Genomic DNA, 21762 nt, shown 5'->3' with positions numbered 1-21762 from the left:
ACTGTCACTTCACTCTACTGCGCATGTCTCCTGCAGAAAGAGCCTCTGTCCTGTCTGTATCATGTCAGTCGATCGCACCATTACTTCTGCACCACTGAAAATTAAAAATTTAAACAAACTTATAAAGACGACTGAGAAGACTGGACACAAAAGAAAATCATGTTTTGCAGATTACAAGTTGCAAATAGTGAAATATTCAGCCAAAAACGGTAATCGAGCAGCAGAAAAAAAAGTTTGGAGTGAGCGAGAAACTTGTGACACCAGGAGGATGCACCGTGAAACTTTCCTGAAGTCACTGGATGGATGGACAAAGCCTGGACTTCAGTGACAACGAAACCATCCTGTCGGGATTCAGAAAGGCCGGAATAATTCTAACTGGAACTGATGCTGAGTCTGACGACAGCGACACAGAAGAGGAAGCGGCGCTCTGTTTACCTGCGGAGGTCACGGAAGTTGCTCAGAAGTGACACCGAAGATGAAGAATTGAATGGATTTAGTGATTTGGAGTGAGATGGAGAGTTTGTTAAACTTGTTCTGTTGTTTATGTTATAGTTATCTGAAGAACTGTTCATATGTGACGTTAACAGTCTGTTGTTCTCTCTTCTGTTGTTATTATCGGTACCTGGTCTCTGATTTTATAAAATAATTTTCCCTCCAAAAAGTGCAGTTTATAGTCCAGTGAAACATATATATCTTTTTTTCTTCTTCATTACACATTTTTTGGTTGGTGCGGCTTATACTCCGGAGCGACTTATAGTCCAAAAAATAAGGTCCATCAGACTGTCCAGTTGCTGATCGATTAGTCAGCTAAAAATTAAGCACAGTAAAAGGTCTCAAAACAATTATGTATCTCTATGTTTCTGACCCTTACTGCACTCACAAGACTACACCTGCAGAGGGAGTTCATGTGAAAATAACTATTTGTACAGAAAAAAAAAAGTACTAACTAGAAAAGCACTCAGAGAGCGCAGACCTCCGCCAAGGACTACAGTCCCCCTCATATTAATTGTGTTTTCCATAATTATTTGTCTCGTATCTTTCAATTTGGAATATGAAAGAGGATCCCATTGTCCATCCCTGAGTCAAATTTCATGGGGTTTGGTCAATAATTAATCGAGATATTGAGAAACAAAATTTTTGGCCCCATTTACCACAATGTTAACTAAAATTTCAAAGTGATCCAGAATCCAGGATTTCTTCCGGATCACCCCCAAAATGAAATCAGTTCTTCCTTTTCACATTTCCAACAAATCCTGAAAATTTCATCAAAATCAGTCCATAACTTTTTGAGTTATGTTGCTAACAAACAAACAAACAAACAAACAAACAAACAAACAGACAAACGCCAGCAAAAACATAACCTCCTTGGCGGAGGTAAAAAACATTAAATAATTTAAGACTAAAATAAAAGTTTATTCAAAAGCAGGAGTGTAGATCACTACTGTGTGACATGAGACCGCTTTTTATCAGTAGCTCACGTCACATGAGTTTGTTTTTTCTCCTCGAGAGTCATTAGACATTGAACTGAATCATGAATGAATCCAGTTAGGTTTTCACATCACAGTGTTTCATTGACATAAAGTGAAAGCTAAGTCCCCTTGAGATGATCATTCATTGGCTTTTCTTGACTTTTTACTTTTTAAATATTTTATTTTCAGTCCGATTCAGTTCAGTTTTCGACTGCTCACTCTAGGGCTGCAAGATGAATCACAATTTGAATGGACACAATTCACAAATCACAAAGGTTGACATTTTAGTTCCATAATTTTCTTCACAGACAAGTATTCTGTTTTGCTCTGTAAATAACTCTGATTTTTAAAAAATTAGTTTATCAGTTTTATTTTTCAGTCTTTTTGTCAGTTCTTCTGGAAGCATTTGAAATGTGAACTTTGAATGGAATCCTATCATTAAATCATTCAAATATTCCGGTTTATAGTCCTGTGGGCATGTCTCTGTGTGTTAATAGCCTCTTTAATCCAGTGTTTGTTTCCTCTTCTCCAGTGTTTGGTGTAGGGGTGGGTGAAATGATAAAAAACATCGGATTACCTTATTTTTCAGACTATAAGTCGCACAAGCCAAGAAATGCATAATGATGAAGAAAAAAACATGTAAGTCACACTTTTTGTTGGAAATGTATGTTATAAAATCAGAGACCAGGAACCGACATTTCATCTTGAAAGTCAAGTTCCAGTAATAACAATAGAACAGAGAACAACAGACTGTTAACGTCACATATGAACAGTTCTTCAGATAAACTATAACAAACAACACAACAGAACAAGTTTACCAAACTCTCCATCTCTCAATTCTTCATCTTCGGTGTCACTTCTGAGCAACTCCACGACCTCCCGAGGTAAAGAGAGCGCCACTTCCTCTTCTGTGTAGCTGTGGTCAGAATCAGCATCAGTTCCAGTTAGAATTATTCCGGCCTTTCTGAATCCCTACAGGATGGTTTCAGTGTCACTGAAGTCCAGGCTTTGTCGGTTCATCCGGTGACTTCAGGAAAGTTGCATGTTGCATCCTCGTGTTTATTGTGAAGCTGTGTTCTCCATCCCCGCCTTCTGCCAGTCCCTCACGAGTTTCTTTCTGCTGCTCGATTACCGTTTTCAGTTGAAAATTTCATGACTTGCAGCAGGACAGAGGCTTTTTCTGCAGGAGACATGTGCAGTAGAGTGAAGTGACAGTGGTACAGGAGGAACAGGAGCAGAAGATACTGACACACAAGACTAGAGCCTCTCGTGGCTGTCAGTGTGACAATTTTAATATGTAAATCACACCACAGTAAAAGTCGCAAGAAACACCGAAACCATGAAAAAAGTGCAATTTATAGTCCGAAAAATACGTTACAATTTTCCCACAGCAAGATCACGATTTTGAATTGATCACGATTCATGTTTTCTTAGTGTCCTTTATACAGTCTGAAAGAGAAGCTGTTTCTGAAAGTTGACTCTTCTCTTCTGTGATTGGTTAAATCCAGCTGTCACTCACTCAGAGCACAGTAGTGGCTGACCAATAGGAGGAGTGGGTGTTGGAAAGTGTCTTAGAGCAGTCATCGGTGTCATCATGTGGCCCAGCCTTAGTTTGCTCTTTCCCAGTCCATCATACTCCATTATATTTACTCAATTACATTCACTTGAGTAACTTTTAAAAGAAATTGTACTTTTCTAGCAGTACATTTTACTCTTACTTGAGTAATATTTTTTGGCTGAGTAAAAGTTTTGGTTCCTAAAGCAACAAAAAGCTTTATGTGACAATATGAAATGATTTGAACATTTGTGTTTCTTGCAGCTCCTTCTGTTATGATTTAGTTTGTCTCATTTTTGCGTCTGTTCTTTGAAAATACCAGACTTTCTGCATTATTTATTTTTGTCTTTCATATTACAGTCACTTAAAATCAGATGTAACAGTTCGTCGTTCGTCCTTGAAGCTTTATTTGAAGCTCTGCCTGGAATGTTCCATGGTGTGACTTTAAACATATCCATCTATCATTTATTCATTACGGGTGTTTCTGTTGCTCAAAAATAAATTAATTCCTTCTGTGAATAGGCACAACTCCCCACAGATCTGACTTGTAATGTACTGTAGTGCTGTAACCTGCTTGTTTTTAGATGGGTTTAATCTACACTGCAAAAAGTAATATATAGATTAGTTAAAATTGCTTAAATTATGAACATTTGACTTTATTTGAGTAGGTTCTACCAATGGAATAAGTGTGTTGTTTTTTTTTTTATTCAAGCAACATTCAGTTTTGTTTCTTATTTAATGTTTTTCTTCTGTAGCAAGATGTATTTTCATATGTTAAGTACAGACGGACAGATAATTTTACTTCTCAAGTGAAATTTACTCAAATCATGATAAAACCTTCTTAATTCAAGTCATCTTAAGATTTAATTTTTTAAAATTCTTGACAAAGTAATAGTACTAGACAACTTGCACAGAGCACTTTTTGGGAAGTATGTAACACCTGTGTCAGTGAATATAGTATAAACACAACGGGACAAGACAATGAAATGGTAATTCAGTAGTAATATAATAATATGGGCTAATGACCAGAAGACTAGAATTCGACTCTAGGAAGGAGTAATAAGAGACTGAAATTGCTTTTGGTTTGGTACCATATATTATAGTAAATAGTAAATAATGAATTGACATATAACATATAATATAGACAGTTCAGTAAGAATGATTCAGTACACGAGTTCAGTCAAGGCATATCAATAGATGCATCAAGAATGTCGGACTTCCGGTCATCGCGCAATTCATACTGGGAAGGATTTTCTGAAAAAAGTGAGCATCAAACCTCCATGTTTGTTTTCCCAGTGGGATGCGTCTATTGTCAAAGTCGATCTTTTCAAGTCTTTTGAACCATATCGCTTTTGTTTCTGGTTCTGATATTGTCATATTTTAGTTTTGGGATTCGGGCATCGTAATTGTGTGTTTGTTGGATCCTAACAGTGGAAAACTGCTCGAGAAATTTGTTTGCGAACTCCATAACTGCAAAAGGGAATCAGATGTGTGTGACTGCAAACCTCTGTTCAAACTGTTTCTGTTCCCAGTGGAATTGAAAAATAGTGAAAGGTGAAGGCGATGGGCAGGATTGATCCACAGGAAGGACCAAAAAGGAAAACTTTGTCTGTCAAAATCCTGAGTTTGCAGCAAACATTTTGTATGTGGAGCGCCAACAAAGCGGGATCCTGTTTGTTAAGCGAGAGGTGCAGAAGACAAACAGACTGAGCTGCACTTTCTTGTTCTTGTGGTTTTACAACAACATCACGTCTTGGTCTCTTTGCAGTGGAAGGTGTTTCTTGGTGAACAGCTGGTGCCTTTTGCTTTGGCGTTGACTTTTTAAATTCGTAACCAAGGCTGAGCGAGGGATCGGGATTTTGCTTTGTTGGCGCTCCACATACAAAATGTTCTCTGCAAACTCGTGATGATTTCTAAGCAAAAGGTTTCCTGTTTCGTCCTTCCTGTGGATCAATACTGCCCATCGCCTTCACCTTTCGCTATGCATCAAGAGTTTGTGAGGGGAACGTGTGTCAGTGGGCAATGGGCATGTGGGTGCTATGGGAGAGTTTTGTGGGCTGCAAAGAGCCCCCTACCAGCCCGGCAGGAAAGGTGTGACTCTGCAGTACTGTATTTTCCGGGCTATTAGGCGCGCTTAAGCATCTAACCCTATCAAAAAACGACTGCGCGCCCCGCAAGCCAGAGCGCCCTATACACTAATCCACTCGGGTGTCCCAGCACGACTTCAGTAAACTACAAAGCTGCAAAACACCTGCAGCGCACGCAAACACACACGGAGCAGACAGCGACCGCAAAACGAAAAACACCCGCAGCCACGATCATCACTCCACGCCGACGAGGAACGGAACGGAGGAACGAACCGAAAAAGCGAGTGCAACGTGCCACTTCTAGACACAACTGTACAACAAAGCCCAGAGTCACCGTGAACGCGCCAAACAAAGTCCCACTGACCCATCTAACTGTTGTGTTTCGTTTCAAGTCTGGTGCGGTTTATTTGTGAAAAAAGTTTAAAAATAGACCATTTAATGACAGTGTGTCTTATAACCCAGAGCGCCTAATAGCCTGGAAAATACGGTATTTCAGGAGGCTCTGAAGGCTTGAGGTCTGCTCCTTTCAGCTCGCCATCGGGAAGAGGGGGGGGCAGAAACCTGGCCAGTTTCCGCAGACCACGCCTTGCATACAAGCCCTTTAACACGATTTTGAGACACGATGGAAGACTTCTGCAGCTCGACTCTCAACCGGCTTCCAACAGCACCTCACTCAGACTGAATCACAGCGGCACAATAGGCTCACGCAGCGTCGCATGACACCGAGAGCGCAACAGCGATTGGTTTAGCAGGCCCACGTGATCTTGTGACGTGGAGATCCCGCGAGAACACACTGAAATACCGCGAGATTTGAATGCATTAGTGAGAGATAGGAGAGACGGGCTCAGATGCATACAGAGAGAGGCAGACATTTTACAGGATGGGTTACAAGTACCTTTCCCAAATACTTGTACTCTTACTTGAATTATTTCTTGAAGCACCATTTTGTCCTTCAACTTGAGGATTATTATTTTGAAGTAATGTTGCTTTTACAGTTTTAGTTACTCTGCAGTCGAGAGCGTGGTCCTTTCTTTTGTAACGGTCAGGAGGTAACAGGAGGTCAGGGGCCTCTTACAGTCATTGTAGTGATGATGAGTAATAAAAAAGTGGCACATGCTTCCTTGTTGGTGTCCTCCTCTATTTCTGCAGTTTATGAGCCGTTACTAGGCAACAGGTGCCTGGCTCAGTCTGGCTGCTCCGAGAGCCTTTTGGTTTATTACTGCCAACTGGTTTTAGCCCTATAATGTAGTAAATCAAACGCTCGCACATCAGTGTAGAAATGGGGACATGGCCTGGTAATGATTCAGAGATTTTTTATTTTTTTTTATCTCGCTGGAGAACTGAAAAAGAATACATCTTTATTTATTTATTTTATTTTATTTATTTATTTAATTTTTTTTGGAGCCAGATCACGATTTTGACTGTAAATTTAGAGGCTTAATATTGTCTTGAATAAATAATAAACTCATTAGATTCTTCTGAAATTTCAAACTTCATTGCAACTTGTTAAATCCATATCCGGCCATATTGCTGATCTACCTGCTTTTACAATTAGAAAGCATTTTATTGATCACAAACCCCAAAGGCACTAGAGCAGACATGCCAAACTCAGGCCCGGAGGCTAAATTTGGCCCACGATATAATTATATTTGACCAGCAAGATCATATCAAATATGCATTAGAGCTGCCGGCGACAGATAGACTACAGAGACATTATTTATTTAAAATGTTGTTATTATTTTATATTATGCTTGTTCTGGATTCAATGTTTAATCAAAACTATTATTAAACATTTATTTTAATAAGAAAAGGTTTAACATTACATATCTCGAAAGAAGAGAAAACATGCCGATGTTGTTGGAATTTTTCCATAAGTATTTAGTTTGGCCCATGACTTAGTCCCAGTTTTTAATTTTGGCCTCTGTGAATGTGAGTTTGACTCTCCTGTAATAGTGAGTTTGACTGTAGATATCCTTGAGTTTCAGAATGATGAAAAATTAGAGCAATAAACAATTTAAAGCAATGTCATATATTTTGAATGGTGAAAAGCTCTAGAAATGTCACATGTAACAGGACGCTGACAAACCATGAATATGAATGAATGAATGAATTAATGTTTATTTGGACAGAGGGCCAAAATTAAAAACTGGGACTGAGACTACATCTGGGTCCGGTCAAGTGGTAACGGAGGGAAACGGGCAGATTTTTGATATTCAAATGTCTCTTATTCAGAAACTAGAGGGACTATTGAAATAAGTAAAGTATCAGAATGTAGGAAAGAGTTACACTCCAACAGGGTCAAGTTAAACCTGTGATATTCTTTCAAGTTGTTGACAAAAAATTTAAAAACTCATGTCGGTAACGGAGGGAATGAAATATGCAGCACTTTTTGGGCAATAAATACAAACAGTGATAACTCTTGGTTCTCACTTACATATCCTTAACAAACTGGTTTGAATATTTGCTTCATATAGTTTTCTACCATATGGTACAAGATTAGGTTGAAAAACCTCTTACTTTTTGACTCATGAGATTTTTTTTATGAAGAAAGTTCATGGTAACGGAGGGAAAAGTAACAGAGGGAAAATTGTGCAAACAAGTAGAAGGTGCATGATTTTTCATAATTTGTCGCTTTTTTCTTTTGAATACTTTAATATTACTTCAAAATAAAAGGAAACTATTTCTATAAAATATGTCAGTCCTTCCAAGCAAATTTTTATCTTTTAAATACATTTTTTTTGAAAAATCATGTACCTTCATCAACAGTTCAAAGATGGAATAACACAAGATATGATGAAAAACATATGATTTGCAGGTCTTTGAAATTTGGGAAATAATTTTTGTTCCATGTTTCATACATGGTCTGTTTAAAACATATGTAACTTTAGAACCAAAAATGGTACAGAAAAAAGGTAAACAGTTTCATAAACTAGAGTACATATGTATCTGTTCAATACATTTTTATATCAGATGCATTAACTTGAATTTTTGGCCTTGCTGTTTACTTCTGCTTGACCGGACCCATAAGCATGTTTTCTCTTCTTTGGAGATATGTAATGTTAAACAGTTTCTTATTAAAATAAATGTTTAATAATAGTTTTGCTTAAACACTGAATCCAGAACAAGCAAAACATAAAATAATAACAACATTTTAAATAAATAATGTCTCTATTGCCTCTATAGTCTATCAATAGCCACCCGCATGTTGAGGGACTATTTTCTCATATATCAGTCCGCCGCTGCCAAGCTTTCTATCAGGAGGTAGAACTCACTGCTGCTGCTCAGACACAAATCCTGCAAATGCAACGTTGGTTTTACTTCTAAAATTATTCTATCAACACAGACGTTTACATCAACAGTCTGGTGTAATAATAGTTTTGCTTCGGGTGTTTTGTGGAGTGGGTAAGACTGTTTTTAGTGGCAGGAGAAGTATGACCATTGACATGCACTAGTCTAGCACCAGTGACCTCTGCAAATACAAGGACTGGGTGGAATATTTAAAAAAGTGTCTCCACACGTCTCCAACACTCTGGCTCACTAGGAAATGAGGCCCTATGTCCAAAATCCCAGACTGTCCCTTTTTTTGTTTATTTGTTGTTGTTTTTTTAGATTAATATTGTCTTTTAAAATGTGCAAATGACAATATAATGATCCACTGGTGTTACAGATTATAACTATATAGCAGACACAAGCACAATATGTCTTCTTTAAAAAAACACAACAAAGTAAAAACTATTGTTGAGCATAAACCAAACGAGGGTAGGATCAGGCTCACAAACATATAAAGAGTTTAAGAGGTTTTCATCAGAGTCTTGAGCACTCTGAGACACTGGACCACCTCTTTTCTATAAAACTGTCACAGTTCGACACAACTTTAGGGATTAGCCAGGCCTTTGTGCGTTCCTCTGATATCACGTCACAGCAGAGAGGAGCCGCGCAGGTAAATATGTTGTTTACTGCGCACACACTTTAAGAAGTCTTTAAAAGTTTTGTCGGTAATGTTGCAGTGAACAGACTTTGATTGACACGTATCTCGGTGCCATCCTATATATTTATGCCTCTAACTCTTGTTGCATTTTGCTGTCAGAAGTTGTGGCTTTGGCTGCACGCAAACTTTTGGTGGATAAAGTTTATAAGAAGTATAGACTTTGAGGATGAGATAGTGTTTTCCTCATATTTATCTGTCCTCAACAGTGGGGGAAGTTATGGAATACTATTGTAATATTTAATGACAGATATTACATTTTGCACATATGGGACTATGTAAGGTTTCGGCCACTGGCATGTTTGCATGATGTGGTCCAATCAGATTCATTCGGTTTTCCGATATTTTATGTTATTATCTTCTTTTTTCAGACCAAGAGTTTGTATTCATACCTGACAGTTTCGACTGCGCACTAGCGGTCTTTCCCTCCGTTACCACTTGACCGAACCCACAAGCTCCTGATATCTGCAGTATTGTCCTATAGTGACCTGAGACATGAGGGGGTGTGCACACAGACACCCACAAACACCCACCTTCTTCATCAACATCAACCTGAGACCCCACCCCAAAAAACAAACAAACAAACAAACAAACAAAACAAAAAAACTAGAACGAAGATGTAACTTACCATGTGTTTTTCATTTCGATTTTGCTTCAATTCAAGCGACTAGGTCAGGAATTGGAATACACTAGACGGTTTGCAAGAATCCCTGAAGTGTGAGTTCGGGCACCAGCCAATCAGTGAAGAGACATACGATTCCCGAGATCGAGGATTTGAAGCCGGAACAAAGAGAATGCTTGGTGAATTTTATGAAGGGGAAAGACATTATTGTCCTTCTTCCTGCGGGATTTGGAAAAAAGCTTAATATTCCAGTTAGCCCCGTGGCGCATTAGATACGTCATGACCAAATAGCTGCAATTGGTTAAATTTTTAAAAAACTACCCGCCTCCTGTCGAGCAAATGAATCCTAATGATGCGAGGTCAAACGGTTTTCATGAAGAGAAACTGGCTGATGAATCAGGCTAGTTTTACTCCTCCACTGGCAATGGCACCTCAACAGAAAAATGTTGATCTTTCTTTTCGGAAAGATGCCACCAGCATTCAGACCCCCAAGCCAGAGACTCTGTGTGAGCAACCAGCCAGCGCCAACAACACCGAAGTTCTCACAGCTTCAGCTCATGCTACTGCCGAGCTCCCACAGCTCACTCTTCGCGATATGGACGGAAGACCTCTGGAAGAGAAAAAAGGAGGCCTATCTCTGGATCGACGCTAAGGCTGCAAGGTGTGCATGTCTTTTACTGGTTTGATCTGTATTTTAAGCCCAGGGTTCATGAATGGGAGATTTTAAAGTTCTTTTATTGGTTTATAAAGCTCTTAATGGTCTTAGTCCTATTTATTTATCTGATCTGCTTTTATCATATGAGCCTCTCGGACTCACAGGTCCTCAGGTAGTCGTCTTTTAACTGTCCCAAGAGTCCAAACTAAAACTCACGGTGAGGCGTCGTTCAGCATCGACCTGAGGATCTGAGGTCCACTGCGAGTGTTCATATTTTTAAAAGTAAACTCAAAACGTATCTTTTTAATTTAGCTTTTAATTGAAACTTTTACTTGTTTTATCATTATTATTATTATTATTTTTATTATTATTATTATTATTACTATTTGCTTTTAATTAAATTACCATTAATATTTTATTTAGTCTCCATCTATTTTTAGCTCTCGATTTATATATTTACTATAACCTTTAGGAGCTTTATGTTTATGTTTTATTTAGGGGTGTCAAATTATCGCGTTAATTGCGATTAATTAATTACAGTCATATTTAGCGCGTTATGTTTTTTAATCGCGTTAATCTCATTTTTAATCTCTAACTTTACTGTTTCTGTACGCGAGTTGCCTTATTATAAAATCTGTTTTTATGTGTTGTTGGGACAATAACACATCGCTCCCGCAAACAATTGTGATTTTCTTTCTCGTTCTCGCCGCATCTGCGATAAACCTGCACACGTCTGAAAACATCACGACACAAACACAGAACAGACTCACCTTCACCTTCAACACTGTCACAGAAAGAACATCTATATTCCACTGTGTCCTTCAGTCCCACAGAAGCTGAACCGCATCAGCGACACAAGAGCATTTTTATTTATTTTTTTCTCTCACTTAGTTTATGCAAATTAGCCATGCGGTTTTTAAGTTTCGTTTCTGTGAGACTTGCGCAAATCAGCATTAAACACATTATAATTTCAAACGAGCTGATGTGGCTCTAGAGTGTTCATGGTTTATATGTAATAGTAATAATGTAATAATGAATTCAAATGAAAATACCTCAAGTTGAAGGCTTTTCTCAGCAATTTTTAGGTGAGAGATTAAAGAGATTAATTAGATTCAATTAGATCTCAATTTTTTTAATTGCCTGACAGCACTAGTTTTATTGTTGTATATATGCATGAAATAATGGGGTGGGGGGGTTGCTGTTATTTTTTAATATTGTAAAAACCACTTTGTGCTACATTTCAAATGTATGAAAAGTGCTATACAAATAAAGTTTGATTGATTGATTGGTTGACCTGTGTCAAATTGAGTAGGGGGGATTCATGACATCAGTGACATCAGAAATCACGTACCCCCACTTAAAAAATCCCCTCTACACCATTGGTATACAGTGCTTCAAAATGTATTTCCTGTATTACCACATGACATCACAAGGTGGACTAGAAAAGAAAATACATCGTGTGTTTTTGAACGAAACAAAACACCAGCCTGGGTACTTTTGTGCCGAGGAAACAGGAACATAGATCAGAAAATAGCACGACATGGGTCCTTTAAGTGATTCACAAGGAACATTACTTGGTCTCTGTGGTTTTATAACTACACAAATAAGCAGAGAACATTGCATCACGTTTCTTGCTGCTGCATTAACCCCCTCCAGACTCCTCCACAGAGATGGTTAATTTAGCTGCTTCCAAAAGCACTTCCCAGAGAAGAGCTCCTGGTGCTTTTAATTACACTTGGCAGGTCTGCAAACAGGAGAGTATTTATAGCTGCTGGCTTCAAACACTGGGATTCATCATGGACGTCTTTAATCGTGTCAGAGTCAGAGAGGAGAGAAGATGACTCCCTTTTAGTCTGGACATGATTGGCAGAAGTTCAGGGCTGTGTGGGGTCAGTGGACACATCTTTGACATGGACCAACCCTGAGACGCTGTCCTCTTTGTGCTCATACTCATAAGTTTGTGGCCTGGTTTATTCAACAGATTCAAGATATTTTGCGGACTCTAAAGGATTTGTGTGCAGTCAAACTTAACATTAAAAAAAAAAAGGATTTACAAGAGGATTTGAGTTCTGAACACCTCTGAGTTCGGTTTGTTTGGGCTGATGTGAAAGCACCAGTTTGATTTGGTGTGGACCAAAGAGGACGATTGTGCGATTTCCCTGTGATAGTCTCGATTTGACCTAAACAAACCTCCGTACCGTGCTGAATGTGAACACAATAAACCGCAGAATTATAGGAAAAAGGGAGAAATAGGCCGTGATTAGACGTACGGAGAGAAGGAAATTAATGAGCGCTGTTATTTCGTATCACAGTTTCTGGGACTGATGACACAAAATAGTGGAGTTGAGAGTAATCATTGACACAGGCTCATAAAATAAAGAGCTGTGACTAATCCTCACATTTACATGGATTTATTCTGGTATCTGGTATTTATTCTGGTGTCCTGTGTTACCTTGATCCGTGTCTTCATGTCCCGGACAGATAAACCCGTCATAGGTCTGTGTTTAGTCGTCCGCATGCATCCTGCAGGCGTCACATCCATCCACATCACATTCACAAACCACTTTCTCCTGCTCTGAGCCTCGTCAGCGCCCCCCGGTGGTCCAGTGTAGACAGTGTTAGGGAGTAACGGATTACATCTACCGGCGTTACCTAATCAGAGGACAATTTATGAGTAACTGTATTTGGTTACAGTTCCTGTTTCCATGAGTGGTAATTGGATTACAGTCACGTACAGTTACTGTTGAAATAAATGGATTACATGGCGGTATTTTCCTTTTATCACATTTTGGGCTAAACCAGGACTACAACCAGGACTAAACAAGGACTAAACCAGGTCTAAAACAGGACTAAACCAGGACTAAACTAGGACTAAACCAGGTCTAAACAATATGACAACAGTAGGTGGACATAATTTAAGGCAGCAGTGATCTCATATAGAAAGCATTTCTCTATCAGTAATATTTTTAATATGGTTAAGGAAACATTGGGCTTTTGTTTTCGTTAAGCAGACAAAACATCTCACGTTAAGATTTCTTACTCTTTGCTACTGTACAGCAAACAAAAGTCTCTTCATGGAGACTCGGGCTCAACAGTCAGTTTGAAGAGAACAAACAAGAATTTTCAGGATGTGGTCGCTACAATCAGGTCGTTTTAAAAAAAAACATGACAATATCAAGTAATCCAAAGTATTCAGATTACGTTAGTCACTTTAAGTAATTTAATGGATTACATTACAAACTACATTTTGGGATATGTAATCTGTAGGGGAATATATTTTAAAATTAACCTTCCCAACACTGAGTGTAGAGCACATATGTCCAAATGTACAATTCAAACATTGCTAAAATCTGATGCACTTTAACTTTTGTTTTGTTTCCTCTGACCAATGAAAGCATCTTTAGGTTTAAACACAATGGATTTCGCCATTGAAACTGGTGACCCAAATGAGACTTGTGAGGCTCATTCTGCTTTCTGATTGGATAATCATCTTGACACCCAAAACATCAAATTATAATATAAATAATGATATAATGCCCAATGTTTCTGCAAAACATTTGTAAATCACTTCTACAGTTGCTATCAGTAAATGCTGTATCTGATTTGAACATGTCTACCTCATCACAGAGTCCGGCACGGGTCCATTTTTGGAGACTCGCACCTGCCTACACCTGCCCACACCTGCCCGCACCTGCACAGTACAGCACCACACCCTCCTGTTAACCTGTGATTATATCAAAGTTAAATCCACACCCGCCTGGACCCGTTAACATCCCACCTGTTACCGACCCGTGCCCGTGGTCAATCGGGGTCAGCCCATTAGTCTGACAGTCCAGTAGTCCAGGACTGAACCAGGACTGAACCAGAACTGAACCAGGTCTAAACCAGGACTGAACCAGAACTGAACCAGAACTGAACCAGGACTAAACCAGGACTGAACCAGAACTGAAGTTGCATTGTGAAGTTGGTAAGACTGTTTTTAGTGGCAGGATAACTATGGCCATTGACATGCACTAGTCTAGCACCAGTGACCTCTGCAAATACAAGGACTGGATGGAATATTTAAAAAAGTGTCTCCACACGTCTCTAACACTCTGCTCACTACGAAATGACGCCCTATATCTAAAATTCCAAACTGTCCCTTGAAAGCAGAGGGACCTGACCCACACAATCCCCCCAACCCAACTTGAGCTGTTTCTCACACTTCACTAGTGTTGATTATAAATGCATTTTTTTATAATTACTGTATTTAATATACAGTATCAAGATTATAAATGTTAAAAATTGTGATGTTAATTTTCTCCATGGAGACAAATGAGTTTAATGCAGGGGTGGGCAAACGTTTTGGCTCAGGGGCCACATAGGGTTCTAAAATTTGACTGAAGGGCCGGACAAGAGACAGGACATGATGTGTTAAGAGCCCAGCTCAACTACACTCGTATTTACTCTCATGTAGGACGTATTCTGCACTACGCGCTGCAACTTCTAAACGCGTATGTTTCAGAATACATGACTAATGAATGAGGTCTGCTCCACTGCACACCACAGGCGATCGTGACTCCTTTGTGCTTAGATCTCAATGAGAAACAGAGCCCATGCCACAAGGACACACGTATAAACACGCAGTGCGAGCAGTAAAGCCAGACCATTACAATGTTCCACTCATTAACATTTGTAACACAGCATCTGTATGTCTGTTGACTTTATTATAAACCCACTCAAAATGGAAACAGTGCAGCCTTACGTCTTGAACACTTCTACCTCACTCATGGTCCAAATACACCGCCCGAAAATGACTGCTGTCACTAGCTAGTCTGAAAGAATACTTTCCCATAAAGTATTACGGCAAACATAATACGCCGCACCTCAATGTAAATATAATGCGCCATCTACTGGGAAATGCCAGAAATTCAGGAAAAATAAAACATCAACAAGGTTTATTATTGTAATTTATTCAAGTTTGGGGGGCCGGATTAAAAGGTTTCAAGGGCCGCATATGGCCCCCGGGCGTAGTTTGCCCACCAATGGCTTAATGCAATACTGTAGAACATACCAAGCAACACAATGAAATCTGCATGGAGACAAGCAAGTGTTAGATAGTGCAGCTTTATTAAAAGTAACTAAATGACTCCAAATCCAACTTGGAGCGTGCCAGTGATGAGGCAACACTAATAACGAATAAAGGTGATTTGCTTCACTTAAATGTGCCCTCAAAAGTTATCTGAAGAAAACTTTCAAAAGCAACATGTGAAATAATCAACTTAGACTGTCTTCATTTTTGGGGGTAATTACTTGCAATTACTTTGATTCAAATCATTAAGAACTGAATAATTAAGAAGAAAATCCAACTGAAAACTCCCACATTTGTGTCACTGCTGCAGCCTCTCCCTTTCTCATTATTCTCAGTGTCATGACCATTTGGAACGTGATCAGATACAAATAAAAGCTGTTTGGTTAAAGGGATTATATTGTGTATTTTGTTAAATCTTTGTTATAATGTTGTTTTTTTTGTTTCACTCACACATGTTTAACACACAAAATAAGTTCTTCTCTCAAATGTAATTCATTTTGGAATTCAATTTTCACACTCTGAAGGCTCGGAGTCTCGTCGGGGGAGGGAAAGTGAGGTTAGCGATCACTGTATTCAGGTGAAACTGGAGGGGTCTTATCGAAACCGGGCGTTTTTAGATATGATTGCCAAAGAAATGTCCGAGCGCGGCTACAGACGGTCCTGGCTCCGATGTCAATGAAAAATAAAGAACCTGCGAGTCAAATACAAGGAGGCTAAAGACTCAAACAGACAAAGTGGCCGTGGACGTGTAACCTGTCCACTGACATTGTTGCCACTGTCCCCCTACAAAACGCCATGGACCTCATCCTTCTCCTTCTCAATCTCCTCCTTGAAACAAATAAGCTGTAAATGTTCTGGCTCCGGTATGACAGCAGCTTTAAAATCGCTCGGTGCTCAATGCTCGCGTCCATGTTTAGGCGACTTCCTTAAAGGTTGTATGGAGGATTTTTTTTTTTGTTTCAAATTGTCAATGAAAGTTTAAAATACCATTACAGAGATGCAGCAGCTTTGTAATTATGATGACCAAAAAAAAAAGAATGAAAATCCATCAACTGTGGACGTGTTGAGGCCAGATAAACATCAGCCAATAGAAAACGAGGCTCCCTCTTTTTCTATTGGCTGTTAGGTCGTCAATCAAACTCCCTACGTTTTTTGCGTAACTGACTCGTTGTCACGCGGGGATTTCGTGGTGTATGGGGCGGTTCTTAGAGGCTTTTTCAAACTGTAGCATCGTCCCAATTCGCACAAAGTTTGTCGCGACGGTGGACGAGAATCCACGACCGGTTCGCCGCCAAAGAAAGTCCGTTTTTTGAGGTTGCTGAAAGAAGAAGAGAAGGAGAAAAGGAGCGAAGACAAACTGAGGTGATTCTTGGAGATTCCTTCCAGCGATGGCGCGACTGAAGCAGACGAAGGGTCTAAAAACTGAAGACGCGTCGGTCGCTAAATTATTTCTAGACAGGAAACTTCAACGGTAATTCTGAACTGGCTGTAAACAAACGTGATTTCTAGAGTAAAGAGACGGGACGAGATGTTTCTACTGAGGCTGTGGAGGAGGAAGGTGGTGTCACACATGCACAACATTTGAAAAATTATTTCTCTTCCCTTAAAATATCCTCTATACAACCTTTAAACACTGGGCACGCTCGCTGGGTGTGACGTCATCGTGTCGTCCAGTGCGCATGTGGGACACTTTTCGGGCTTTTATAGTTCACTCTAGCTACGCTGGCGCCACCTAGTGCCTCTGCTAAATTTTATTTCTCACCAGCGACTAGATCAGGAATTGGAATGCACTAGACTGTTCGCAAAAATCCCAGAAGTGCGAATTCAGGCACCAGCCAATCAGCGAAGAGCCATATAGTCTGTGTTTACAACGATTCCCGAGATCGAGGATTTAAAGCCGGAACAAAGAGAATGTTTAGCAAATTTTATCAAGGGGAAAAACGTTATTTCCCTTCTTCATTAGCGCCACTTTAGATAAATCATAACCAAATAGCAGCGTTTGGTTACATTACAAAAAGTACCCGTCTACCGTCGAGCAAACAAATTCTCACGCTGCGAGGTCAGACAGTTTCTACGAAGTGAAACCGGCTGATGAATCAGGCTAACTTCACACTGCAGATCACATACAAGTCGCATTTAATTGGAAATGTGAATGACCTTGCAAAAAATAACACACAATAAAATCCAAATTGAACATTAAGCCCTATGTCAGGATGTAGCCTATGTATCATGAGTTGATTTAATATGCGGGTTTGATTTTCTGAAATTAGACACAAAAAAATTATAGATCTGTTTCATGATATTCTTATTTTTGAGATGGACTTTTATCTTCAGATCTGGTTGAATCACGTCTGGGCGCTTTGCCGTGATGTTTTCATTCCCAGGTCATCCCGGACACTAACGGCATTGACCCCAAATGGCGGCGACAGCGTGCGGCGGTAATTAGCACGAGGACGGTGGCGTGGAGACAACTGTTGCTTCATTAGCCGCGCTTCCGTGTACCTGTCGCACCAGTCGGAGGTGAACTATTGAAAGCACGAACGCGAGATAATGAGGTGCGCCGCAGTGGTCTGGACACAGCACGGAGACGGCAGAGGAGCAGGCTCGCGGCACGGTGTTTTGATGGCATTATTAGGCTGAACTATTCCAGGACAACTGTCAGAAGGAGCCGGAAGTGTGAGGTTTAGCCTTAGTGTGATCATCATTTCTCAGTTTTAAAGGTGAGTTGTGTAAATTTGCCGGTGGAGGTTGCGTCGAATGCTTTTCTTTATGAAGATGTTATTGCTTTGTCTGGAATGCTTAACAACAGGCGAGTTTCAGCTGACGTCATTGTTATTAAAAGCCCGTGTTGCATGCTGATCAGAGGCAAGAAACACGATAGCGTCAAACACAGTGTATAACCTCGCGTATTTATCCACGATAATGGTAAGTTCCTGCTGCATTATCGGATGCACAAATAGAAGCACGGAAGAAGGAAAATGTCTTTTTTGTATTCTGAGTGAAAATAACCGCTAACGGTGAATTAACAGAAGATCCTAGCAAACTGTGGAGTAATTGTGGATATCGCCGAAGTGAATATTTGGCCAGGTAGTTGGTGATTCCGAACAGAAATTTGGCGTCCATCGATGCTTATGACCAATTTCTGGTCAAATGGTCTTGGGTCCTCTGCCGTTAGAGTGGATAAATGTCAGAATAATTTTATTATCCCATATTTGCTAAATACTTGTGTGATATTCTATGCCTATGAGTTAACCATTTATGTACTACAATTCTTTGATTTATAATGTACCAATCACTTGTATGAAAATGAATAACCTCTGTGTGTTTGACAACTGTGTGCAGTGTCCTATCGCTCTAGTGAACCTCGAGATGATTCCTCACATGAAGCCAACTCCCACTGTCACACATGCAAGAGTTATGATGGTGTCTGACTATACCTAAGGCACCTCCTGATTGTTAATCATGTTTTATGTGTTTATACTATGCATAGCTTCATGAGTTTCTTATTATGTCTTGGCTGTTTCCCCTTCCCCTTGAGAATTATCGTTCTGTAACTAGGGCCTCCTAATGAAATAAAAAGAGGAGAACGGCCTTGAGTCATCAGAACGTGTGGAGACTGTTGGTTGTGATGCTCGCTCTCTGCCCGTTCTCCTCGCGAGTAAAACTGAATTAATCTCTTGTCTTTCTTCTTGTTTACAATGTTTAGATAAACCTAACAATAAATAATCGGGATCAATACCCTTTACGTGCTTTCTCGCTCCGTCCGTCATGTTGAATTAGCGTTTCTTGCCGCCGACCAAAATAATTCCCAGCATGCAACGCGCGCTTTTGTCAACAATGAAACTCGCCTATATCATCAAACTAAATCTTTCTATCTTCATGGACACCAAACCAGGCCAAGCTGATGTCTGTTTTTCTAGGTATTTTTGAGCTATAAAACCACTTGTAAGGTAGAGCTGTTTAATGTCATACTGTGGGACATTCCAGGCAGAGCAATGATGACATAGAAACAACCAGGTGATGAATTTGAGTCAGAATATGTGCACTGTCCTGTGGGTGAGGGTGGAGAGCAGGTGTCACAGAGTTGTAATGCCGATATGGCACTGACAAGATTTAAGTTAAAGAGGAGGTATTATGCTTGAATTTATTCCTTATTTATTTATTTATTTTTCTGGTCTTGACCTGGTTCAGTCATGGATTAATTCTGGTTTAGACCTGGTTTGTTTCATTCACACATGTTTAACACACAAACCTTGCAGATTTAGGCTGAGTTCTTCTCTCACCTTGTGATGTTATGTGGTAATACAGGAAGTGTTCCACTGTGTTTTTAAACTCCAAACACCTTCACCAGAATCATTTGAATGATTTAAGCCCTGGAATTGCCAATATGTACGAAAAAAAGATAATTTACTTTTCTAGATGTAAGGCAAGGCAAGGCAAGTTTATTTGTATAGCACAATTCATACACAAAGTAATTCAAAGTGCTTTACAGAATAAGAAATACATTAAAATCATAATAAAAACAAATCAAAACATAAATAATCATGAAGATTAAAATTAAAAAAGAGAGACATAAATTGGAGAGAAGAGTGCGGAATGAAAACCTTTCAGTTATTTGCACAGTTAAACAGAAATGTTTTGAGTCTGGATTTAAACAGCGTCACAGAAGAGTCTGTCTCACATGTTCAGACTGTTCCAGGTTTTAGCTGCATGAACCTGAAACTCTGACTCCCCTTGTTTAGTCGTGACTCTGGGCACCAGCAGGAGGCCGGTCCCTGAGCTCCTCAGAGTGTGAGATGGTTCATATGACACTAACATGTCACAGATGGACTTTGGTGCTCGGCCACGGAGACACTTGTACAAACAGAGCTGCTTTAAAGTCTCTGAGGCACAGGAGCCAGTGCAGAGACCTGAGCGCAGGACTTATGTGCTCGTACTTCCTAGTTCGAGTCAGGACCCGAGCTGCAGCGTTCTGGATGTTCTGGATGTTCTGGATGTTCTGGATGTTCTGCAGCGTCTCACAGCTCGTTTGGAGAGACCAGTGAGCAGAAATTACAGTATCTAACCTACTGGAGACAAACGCATGGATAAGTTTCTCCAAGTCTGATTTAGACAGTAAACCTTTGATTTTTGCTCTGTTTTTTAGATGGTAAAAGGCTGCAGATGTTATTGATTTGATGTGGCTGTTAAAGGTCAAGTCTGAGTCCATTATTACCCCGAGATTTCCTGCCTGATTTGAAGGTTTTAGAGAAAGAGACTGGAGGTGACTGCTGACACTGTCCCTTTGTTTCTGTGGACCAAACACTATGACTTCAGTCTTGTCAGAGTTTAGCTGGAGAAAGTTGTTTTGCATCCACACACTGATCTGTTGGACGCAGTGACCAAGTGAGTCCACTGGTCCATAGTCTCCTGCTGCCAGAGAGATGTAGATAGTAGGGGTGTGACGATATCCAAGTCTCTCGATACGATATTGTCACTGTATGAACCTCACGATACGATATTTATTGCGATATCATGGGGAAGCTCACGATATGGCGGTGAGGCTCACGGTTAGAGATGTAACAATATCCAAATCTCCTGGTATGATATTTACATAATATACATCTCACAGTATAATATTTATTGTGATATTTTGTGGAGGCGAACAACACTGTTAATATGCTTCTTTTTCCTCTTAAAATTATTTGACAAGACTTAATCCAAAGAACTAACACCTAAAAGTGCTTAGAACTGTTATTTCTTGTAGTCTGCACTGAAATGGAGCAAAGGATCATGGTCTATGTAGGTCCCTCTGTTTTTTTTTAGCTGTTGCTGCACCATAACTCTTAATTTAAGCCAGGGGTGGGACTGGGACTAAGTTGTGGGCCAAACTAAATATTTATTGAGAAATTTCAGCAACATCTGCAACTGCAACTCCGGGCTATTAGGCGGATTATAAGGCGCACTGTCATTAAATGGTCTATTTTCGAACTTTTTTCACAAATAAACCGCACCGGACTTTAAAGGAAACGCAACAGTGTGATGGGTGAGTGGTTTTGTTTGTTTGTGGCGTTCGCAGTGACTCTGGGCTTTGTTCAGTTGTGGCGTGTAGGGAGGGTGCTGTCTGGGACCGACGGATTGTCGGCGTGTTCACAGTGACTCAGTCGTGTCTAGAAGTGGCACATTGCACTCGCTTTTTCAGTTTGTTCCTCCGTTCCGTTCCTCGTCGGCGTGGAATGATCAGTGTGGCTGCGGGTGTTTTTCGCCGCGCAGTCGCTGTCTGCTCCGTGTGTGTTTGCGTGCGCTTCCGGTGGTGCGGCTTTGTAGTTTACTGAAGTC

General features: G+C 40.0%; 1 pseudogene; it reads right to left on the bottom strand.

Moving 5' to 3' along the window:
- Positions 1 to 17789: 17789 nt before the first annotated feature.
- The window catches only part of LOC110153106 (hatching enzyme 1.2-like), a 73865-nt pseudogene continuing 69892 nt past the window's right edge, over positions 17790 to 21762 (bottom strand).

This window comes from Boleophthalmus pectinirostris, unplaced genomic scaffold (assembly GCF_026225935.1).
Source record: "Boleophthalmus pectinirostris isolate CB_2022bp ecotype Guang Dong unplaced genomic scaffold, ASM2622593v1 HiC_scaffold_23, whole genome shotgun sequence".
Taxonomy (NCBI): domain Eukaryota; kingdom Metazoa; phylum Chordata; class Actinopteri; order Gobiiformes; family Gobiidae; genus Boleophthalmus; species Boleophthalmus pectinirostris.
This window is presented reverse-complemented; position numbering and strand designations above follow the sequence as displayed.